The following is a 9,765-nucleotide window of genomic DNA, read 5'->3' as shown; positions in this document are numbered from 1 at the left end:
TCCTGTGGCTTACTGGGTTTTGGTAAACGGACCAGTTTCTGAATTCAACGCTTGGAAAAAGTTCCTCCGCAAGACAGCTTCAACGCGCTATCTGGGATTCCATCCGGACCTGTAGCTTTTCCCGAGGACACGTCTCTGGCTATCAGCTTTATCTCCTCAGGCATAATTTCCCTCGGTGGTGTTATTGTGTCTATTACTTGCTAGCCCTGAGGGGTTGATCACACCCTCGGGAAGAGGTGCTCCACTATCTCCGTTGTACACCCCGGGCCGAGTGGTTTCGTCTGCCTCATTTTTTTTAACACGATTTTGTATGCTGCGCCCCATGGATAATTTTCGGCCGAGTAACACAGGTCCAGGAAGCATTTATTTTCGATTCCTTGATAAGTCGTCTAAACGACCGGCGTTTCTTCGCATACTCCTGCCTGGTGATCTCAAGGCAATAGGGGTATCGCACGCTTTTATGCAGGCGTCTGGCCCGCAATCAATGCCTTCGTGCGTCCGCGATTTCTTCCGTCCTCCAATAGACCGGTTTTAGGTGCTGTGATGACGCGTCGTTTCTTTCATGCTTACTCTGCAGGACGTCATGAAGGCGCTCAGCGTAATAGCCAGCTTCTGGATACTGAAGCTCCGTGAGGAAAACATCAGTCTGAAGTATTTTGGTGTTGAAACGTTTGAACATTTGAGCTCCCGAATTCCACCTTGTGGACGCTATGTCACAGATTATAGCTCTGTGGTCACTTGCAGTGCAGACTTCGCTCAGGCGCCATGTGGCTCGCTGGAATAGTGACCCCCTGCAGAATGTTAAATCAACAACAGATCCGACTCCGCCCTGGTGTACGTGTTCTCTGATTTCGTGTTCAACAGTGCTTCATCCAGAGATGCGAAGGACTCTTTGTGCATGAAGATCCCCATCCCGTCGCCCAGACATTGACATCCCCTGCGATGATCACGTTTGGCTTTCCTCTGGCTTCGCTCACTAGTTAATCCAGGACTGCTGCACATTCCGTGAGGGAGAGGCACGGTGGCAAGTAGCAGCAAGCAAGCATAAACATCGAGCTCCAGAAGAAATTCTCCCTTGGACGCACACCTGATTCTACGTATCTGGAGTGCACCTCTTCCAGCTTTGAGTCTTCTCTCCTTGTTTCCAAGTTCAGGATCTGGCTGTACGAATCTCCCTCGGTGCCTCCGATTACAACAGCGTATGGGCGTGTTCTTCTGTGGGGCCTTTCCACGTTCTTCAAAACTGGTTGTCCTGTCCTGGCTCTTTTTTGCCCACTTGCAGTGGCCTTTTCCCTGGCTACTTTGCTATAGGAAGTGAGGATTGGCGTTGTTTGCGTAATCTCACGCTTTTCCATGAACTTAAAAGGTCCGCTAGGTGGTTTGAATCTCCTTAATGCTTACCAGGGTATCCTTCATACCCTGGTTGATGTGGTGAACTGTCGGTTTTTTCTCAATGCAAGCTGGTATCAGCCCGTCAATCAATCCCTCAAACACCTTTACCAGTTCGGCTGGGGATTTTACCGATCTCTACCAAAATTCCATCCCTGGCCACGCTCGCCGACTGTTTCTGGCAGTAGGGCTAGCGGCGTTCCAGGTAGACCAGCTGCTCTACGACTGGAAATCAGCTAGTTGCCGCACTAGCTTTTCGTCGTAGATACGCACAATTTCGCGGGAAAATAGGAATATCGGAAGGAAATCCACCCGATAGGAGCGCGAGCACCCGTTCCCCGCTGCCTCCACCGCTTTCTACGACGGTTTCTCTTTTTATCTCACCACGTGCCGGTATGTTACTTATTCACTTTACTTTATGCTTTTTTTCTCTCTCTGTTTCTATCTGTGTTTCTGGCTATTGGCCTGCTTGTAAGTCTGTCTGTTTGACGGTATGTCTGTCTGTCTATCTACTACTCTTTGCTGCCACCCCTTCATCTCGTTCCCTGAATTGACCGTCGATCCCAATTTCCGAAAGCCAATCTGCATTGGCGAGAGGTCCTCTGCTGCAGAGATGGCTTCCCGCAATCTAGTGCTAATGCAGCTCTCCAGCTAAGGAATATTGGCCTATAATACGACGGATTTTCCTGTGGCTTACTGGATTTTTGTAAAAGGAGCAGTTTCTGAATTCAACGCTTGGAAAAAGTTCCTTCCGCAAGACACTAGTTGAAAACACTTGCGAAAGTCTCTGGGAGCTTGTTCATCCGAACCTGTGGCTTTTCCCAAGGGCATCATCTCCTCAGGCATAATTTCCCTCGGTGGTGCCATTGTATCTGTTACTTGCTAGCCCTGACGATTGTTATTCCGTGGGAAAATCGGAATATCGGAAGGAAAACTACCCGTTCCCCGCTGCCTCCACCGCTTGCTTCCACTTTCTACAACTGTTCCTCTTTTTATCTCACCACGTGCTGGTATGTTACTTATTTACCCACTATGTGGCGATAACTTTATGTATTTTCTCGACAGACGAAGCGAGTTTGCCGGAAAAATGTTTGCAAGCTGCTTGATCCGCACGGCTTCAATGTTCCACTGATTCTGTGACTTCCTAAATGTCTGACTGTCTGTGTGGCTTTCTGTATGTCTGTTTTTTTTTTTTTTTGATTAGTGGTGGTTTAAAGCCTCAAAAGGCAATTCGGAGCTGGGTTAGCTTGCCGAAGTCTGGGACTCTAAACCAGTAAAAACTCCACCCCCTCCCCGCTTCCCCGGCGGTACTGCCGTTAGGTAATACTTCGCCGGGGGGGATGCCCTTAGGGCTCTCTGGGATTCTATTCTATTGGAATTTCGCAGTCTTTCTGCGATGCGCAGTTTTTTGAGTACTATTGTGGCCATGTTGCTTACAGCGGACCAATTTACTTCAGATTCAAGCATAATTTCCACCAGGTTACAAGCCGCTGGCGTCCTCCCAACCCTTATGCTCAGATCTAGACGTTCGTTTTCAAATCTCGGGCAGACAAAAATCACATGTTCTGCGTCTTCAGATAGTATATAAAGCATCCGTGTCCTGTCAGAAGTTGCGTTAAGTAGTAGTCCACATGTCCATGCTTACGTCCCAGCCATCTCTGCAGATCTGGGATGAGCTTATACGTCCATCGTCCTTTGCTACTATTTTCCCACCTCTCTTGCCACTTAGAGATGGTGAGTTCTCTGCACCTTTTGCGTAGGGATTCAGCGGTGGCGACCCCTGTGCTACCTGCGCGGATATTACCAGATTCCTCTGCTAACAGATCAATCGGTATGATTCCCGCTATTACCATTGCCGCGTCATAGGATACCGTGCGGAAGGCACAGAATACCCGCAGGGCACACAATCTCTGTACAGAGTCGCCATCCTGCCTGTAGCTTCCATTTTTTTGTGGCTCGGGCCCATATGGGAGCAGCATACATCAGCGTCGATGTGACAACGCTAATAGGTAGTCTGCGTCCTGGTTGCCTCGGTCCCCGGGTGTTCGCCATGATTCGCGAAATCGCGGCCGCCGTTCTACCTGCCTTCCCACTGGCGTAGGTTAAATGGTCTTTAAAGGAAAGCCGGTGGTCGATCATAACTCCTAGGTACTTTAGACTTGGGCTTGACTTGATTATTGCTTCTCCGATTCGTATCGTAGCCGTCTCCACTTTCTGCCTGCTACTTATTAGGAATGCCTCGGTCTTGTGCGCTACCAGGGCAAGACCCTTGTCGTCGAGCCATGCGCTTGCTCGTTTCCCAGCTTCGTTGCAGATTTCCTCCGCGTCTGGGAGTTTTTTAGCCGTTACCACTATGGCTACGTCATCCTCAAAGCCAATCAGTTGTGCCCCTTCCGGCATCCCGATCCTAAGAATCCCATCGTACTTGACGTTCCACAACAGAGGGCCAAGGACTGATCCTTGGGGAACTCCTCCGGTGACCATGTGAGTTGCCTGCCCGGATTCGGTTTCGTACAGTAGCAGGCGGTCTTCGAAATAGCTCGATATTATATTCTGTATATACGCTGGGACGCTTAGGTTCCTCAGTGCATTTAGTGTATGATGCCAGCTAGCCGAGTTGAATGCATTTTTAGCATCCAGAGTTGCCGCTATGCAATACTGCTTATTGCCGTTCAACCAACTTTTCCCTCAATGGCCTTATCAGCGATTTCGCACAGTTTTCCGACGGCGTCGATGGTTGATAGCCCCTTTCGAAAGCCGTACTGCATCTCGGAGAGGCCGTTGGTTTCGGCAAGGGCACCCTCCAGCCGGGAGTGGATTATTCTTTCCAGAATTTTGCCCACCGTATCCAGCATACATAGCGGCCTGTACGAGGAAGGTTCCTCCACCGGTTTGTCCCCCTTTGGTATGAGTACCAACCGCTGTGTTTTCCAGCGTCTGGGGAACACACCTTCCGTTAGGCAAGCGTTATACATATCAACGTACTCTTTTGTATTTGCCCTAATTGAAATTTTGAGGACTTTATTCGGAACTCCATCTGGTCCCGGTGCCTTGTCATCCAATATTTTCTCTAGTATTCCGAGGACTTCTTCGGCACTTGTGGGCTTTATGCTCGCTATATTCCCGGTAGGTGGCGTTCGCGCCGTGCTCACTTGCACAGGGAGTAGTGTTTCCACTATCCTTCTTAGACTGGCTGGGCATGTCGGCGATGGCCTGCTGTATACCCGAAGCCGTTTAGTGGCGAGTTTATATGCGAAGCCCCATGGGTTGGAGTCTATTTCATCACATATCATGTTAAAGCACCTACGTTTGCTCTCTTTTATTGCGTTATCCAGGGCTCGTCTTCTTTCCCTGCAATCAATCTGTAGGGTCTCAAATTTGGGCCTTCCTCTTGATCGTTGATACGCACGTCTTGCCCTGTGGCATTCTTTTCTGACTTCCGCAATGTCACGATTCCACCAATATGCGGGTCTTCTTTTTGAGGGGTTTTTCCTCTTTTTTTGCATAGATGCGTCTCAGGCTAGCCTAGTATAGTCCGCTGTGTGCTTTGCCCTTTCTTCAGCCGAGCCGCTTGTAGAGAGGTCCTCGAACAACATCTGTATCATCTCCGCCTCTAGCGTTTCTACTTTGTACCCTGACACGGTTTTTGGAACTCGTGTTGGGCTATTTCTAGACTTTATCGTGCAGATGATTGCTGCATGGTCACTCCCCATGTAGATGTCACTAACCTCCCAGCTGCAGCCCGGTGCCAATCCAGCGCTCACAAATGTGAGGTCGATGATGGAATTGGTGCCGGATCTGGAGAAGGTTGGTTTCGTTCCAGAGTTAAGCAGTACTAGGTCAAGTGCGGCGAAGCTCTCAAGTAGCGCTTTTCCCCTCGCATTGGTCCGGGGTGATCCCCACTCCGAGGCCCATGCATTGAAATCTCCGGCAATTACGGTGGGACGGTTTTCCCGGGCGTCTTCTGCAATCTCTTCGAGCGCAGCTCGGTAGCAGGCAGGTAGCAGCTGTAGAAAGCTATACCATTCACATGAGCCCTAGCGAAACAGTTTCCGCTTTTCTTCCTGCTAATCTGGCGCATTGGGTTTCCGCAGCTCCATATTGCCGATTTTTTGCTATTATTCGCTAGCCATTCTCCGGAGTTTTTATTCCTGTATTGCTCGCTTATGAGTGCCATGTCTACGTTTTGTTCGGTGACACTTTGCTCTAGCAACGACTGGGCAACCTCGCAGTGGTTTAGGTTTATCTGCAGGAACTTCATTTGCATCTGAGTCCTTGTATGGCCTTCTTGAAATACGGGCATTTCCCACTCATTGATGGGTGTTCGCAGTCTTTCTCCTTTTTTGCGCTTGCAGAGCATGCAACAGGCCTTTGCTTTGCAGCCTCTGGCTTGGTGCTCCTTTGCCCCGCAATTGTAGCAGCATTTCGAATAGTCCTCCTGATTCCTACAGTTCCCTGCTATATGGTTAAACTCCATACACTTAAAGCATCTTTTGGGTGTTATCTTTGGGCGGACTCTGCACCAGGTCCATCCAAGCCTGATTTTGCCCTTCTCCAGGAGCCGTCTTCCTATGTCAGGCATTACTCTTAGTGTGGCGGTTTGGGTGCCTCCGTATGCCGCCCTTAATCCTACCACCGCGGATTCTGGCAGTTCCACATCAAACTGGGATTTAACCGCACATAGGACGTCCGTCTTGTCGGTGATCTCGTCTATGGCCTTCACCTCGATCAGCATTGTCTCAGTCAGCGCTCTGTATGACTGTGTACCTGTCTGTCTGTCTCAACTGTCTGTGTATTTGTCCGTCTATCTCTGTGTCGTCTGTATGTCTGTTTGTTAGTCTGTCTGTCTGTTTATCTCTCTGTCTTTCTATCAGTTTCTCTGCCCGTCTTTCTGTTTGTATGTTTGTCTGTCGGTGTGCTCATATATATGTCTGCCTGGCTTCTTGTCTGTCTATCTATCTTTCAGTCTGTTCATCTGTATATATGGGTACCTGTCCTTCTGTCTGTCTGTAAGTGTGTCTATCTCTCTGCCTATAAGACTGCCTATCTATCTGTCTGTCCGTATGTCCATCTGTCTTCCTGTCTGTCTGTTTGTCGTTTTATCTCTGTGTTTCTCAGCCTGTCTGTCTGTTTGTCTGCATGTTTTGCTGTCTGTCTATCATTCTGGCTATTAGAAAGCAGTCTTATTGTATATCTACTGTGTATATTTGTGTATCTACCTGTATGTCTATCTATCTACCTTTCTGTCTAGAAAATATTGTTGCCTATCTGCGTGCCTGGTTGACTTTATGTTTGTCTGGCTTTCTGTCTGTATGTTTGTCAGTCAGCCTATCTGTCTGCCTTACCTGCCTGTCTGTTTTTCTGTCTGTCCCTCTAAACCTGTTTCTATTGTCTCTTTGTCTTCCCGTCTGTTGGTATGCGTATATATTTATCTGTCAGTCTGTCTGTCTCTGTTTCTATCTGTCTTTCTGGCAATTGGACTGCCTGCAAGTCTGTCTGTTTGACGGTATTATTGTATGCCTGTCTGTCTGTCAGTCGATCTACTTGTCTTTCAAGTACTTTTGGATGACAATCCTCATATGCCAAGCTTGATTGAGATAATCACCCTCCCACTTCCAAAATGCTTTCGTCTGTCTGCTGTTCGTCTTTCTGACTATTTTCTTGTCTGTCTGTAATTCTGCCTGTATAACTGTCTGTCCCTATGTATGTATGTCTATTTTATGTTTGTCTCCCTGCAAAGAATCTGCCTGACTGCTTGTCTTTCTGTGTGTCTCTCTATTTGCCTGTCCGTCTGTCTGCAGGCATGTCTGTTTTTCCTTTCTGTCTGTGTTTTTGTCTGTCTATCTTTTTGTCAGTCTGGTTATATGTCGGTATGTTAGTCTGTTTATCTGTATGTCTTGGTAATATTATTACCTGTCTGTTTGTCTCCCTATCTGTTTGTCTGTCTATCTGTCTGTCTGACTGCCTAAATGTTTCTATTTTTTGTATCATTTATTTTGTATATATTTAGGGATATGTTCGGTTTGGAGGGTGGTTTAGAAACATAGGATACGAAAAGCAAGGGAGTATGAAGATGGAGTAATATTGGATGGAGTAATTCTATCAGTTTCTCTGCCCGTCTTTCTGTTTGTATGTTTGTCTGTCGGTGTGCTCATATATATGTCTGCCTGGCTTCTTGTCTGTCTATCTATCTTTCAGTCTGTTCATCTGTATATATGGGTACCTGTCCTTCTGTCTGTCTGTAAGTGTGTCTATCTCTCTGCCTATAAGACTGCCTATCTATCTGTCTGTCCGTATGTCCATCTGTCTTCCTGTCTGTCTGTTTGTCGTTTTATCTCTGTGTTTCTCAGCCTGTCTGTCTGTTTGTCTGCATGTTTTGCTGTCTGTCTATCATTCTGGCTATTAGAAAGCAGTCTTATTGTATATCTACTGTGTATATTTGTGTATCTACCTGTATGTCTATCTATCTACCTTTCTGTCTAGAAAATATTGTTGCCTATCTGCGTGCCTGGTTGACTTTATGTTTGTCTGGCTTTCTGTCTGTATGTTTGTCAGTCAGCCTATCTGTCTGCCTTACCTGCCTGTCTGTTTTTCTGTCTGTCCCTCTAAACCTGTTTCTATTGTCTCTTTGTCTTCCCGTCTGTTGGTATGCGTATATATTTATCTGTCAGTCTGTCTGTCTCTGTTTCTATCTGTCTTTCTGGCAATTGGACTGCCTGCAAGTCTGTCTGTTTGACGGTATTATTGTATGCCTGTCTGTCTGTCAGTCGATCTACTTGTCTTTCAAGTACTTTTGGATGACAATCCTCATATGCCAAGCTTGATTGAGATAATCACCCTCCCACTTCCAAAATGCTTTCGTCTGTCTGCTGTTCGTCTTTCTGACTATTTTCTTGTCTGTCTGTAATTCTGCCTGTATAACTGTCTGTCCCTATGTATGTATGTCTATTTTATGTTTGTCTCCCGCAAAGAATCTGCCTGACTGCTTGTCTTTCTGTGTGTCTCTCTATTTGCCTGTCCGTCTGTCTGCAGGCATGTCTGTTATTCCTTTCTGTCTGTGTTTTTGTCTGTCTATCTTTTTGTCGGTCTGGTTATATGTCGGTATGTTAGTCTGTTTATCTGTATGTCTTGGTAATATTATTACCTGTCTGTTTGTCTCCCTATCTGTTTGTCTGTCTATCTGTCTGTCTGACTGCCTAAATGTTTCTATTTTTTGTATCATTTATTTTGTATATATTTAGGGATATGTTCGGTTTGGAGGGTGGTTTAGAAACATAGGATACGAAAAGCAAGGGAGTATGAAGATGGAGTAATATATTTGATCCTGTGGCCCCTGCGGTTCGCAGTGGCCTGATCGCCTCCCTATATAGCTTATACAGTACTTCCGGGTCGATTTTCCTGTCGCTGTCTCTCTAGAGCCTGCAGCCGCTTCATTGCCCTTGCAGCTAGGTTGCTCAATCGTCTCCAGAATTCGGTCCATTGATTCCGTCCAGAACTCCATCCCTTTTGCTACAAAACGCGGACACGTGAGCAAAAAGTGCTCCGTCGTTTCTTTTCCGCCACAGAGTGTGCAGTTTCCGTCGTCATCGTGGCCAAATCTTTTAAGGTAGCTTCTAAAGCAGATATGGCCGCTAAGGATTTGGGTAAGCCAGAAGTTGACTTCTCCGTGTTTCCTAAGCATTCATTTCTTGACCTCCTGGATGATACGATGTGTCCAGCCTCCCTTTACGGACTGTGTCCAGCGCCTTTGCCATGTATCCAGTGTTTCTATGTCCAGTGGCTTGCTATGTCGAGGCCGACCGTTGAAAGACACTGCTCAATGACGGCCAACATTGAGTTTCCGAGGTGCTCTACATCCTTGAGAGTTTTAGACGCTATGACAATTGTTATATCATCCGCAAAGCTAGTCGGCTGACGTTGACATTGTATATAGCATTCCACAGATGTGGCCCCAGTACTGTTTCTTGGGGGTAATCGCATGCTCTATAACTCCTCTATCCGTATAACAGTGTGCAATCTCAAAAGTAGAACTTAATGATGCATATTAGCGCGTCCGGTACTCCAAGATTTGGTAGAGCCTGTAGAGTCACGTCCCAGCGCGCCGAGTTGAAAGCATTTTTGATGTCCAGTGTCATCATTAAGCCTTACTCTTTGATCTCAACTTCCGAAAGCCAAACTGCATTGGCGAGAGGTCCTCTGCTGCAGAGATGGCTTCCCGCAATCTAGTGCTAATGCAGCTCTCCAGCTAAGGCATATTGGCCTATAAGACGACGAATTTTCCTGTGGCTTACTGGGTTTTGGTAAAAGGACCAGTTTCTGAATTCAACAAGCAAGCAAGCAGAAACATCGTGCTCCAGAAGAACTTCTCCCTTGGAC

This window comes from Drosophila eugracilis, unplaced genomic scaffold (genome assembly GCF_018153835.1).
Source record: "Drosophila eugracilis isolate 14026-0451.02 unplaced genomic scaffold, ASM1815383v1 contig_1005, whole genome shotgun sequence".
NCBI lineage: Eukaryota > Metazoa > Arthropoda > Insecta > Diptera > Drosophilidae > Drosophila > Drosophila eugracilis.
This window is presented reverse-complemented; position numbering follows the sequence as displayed.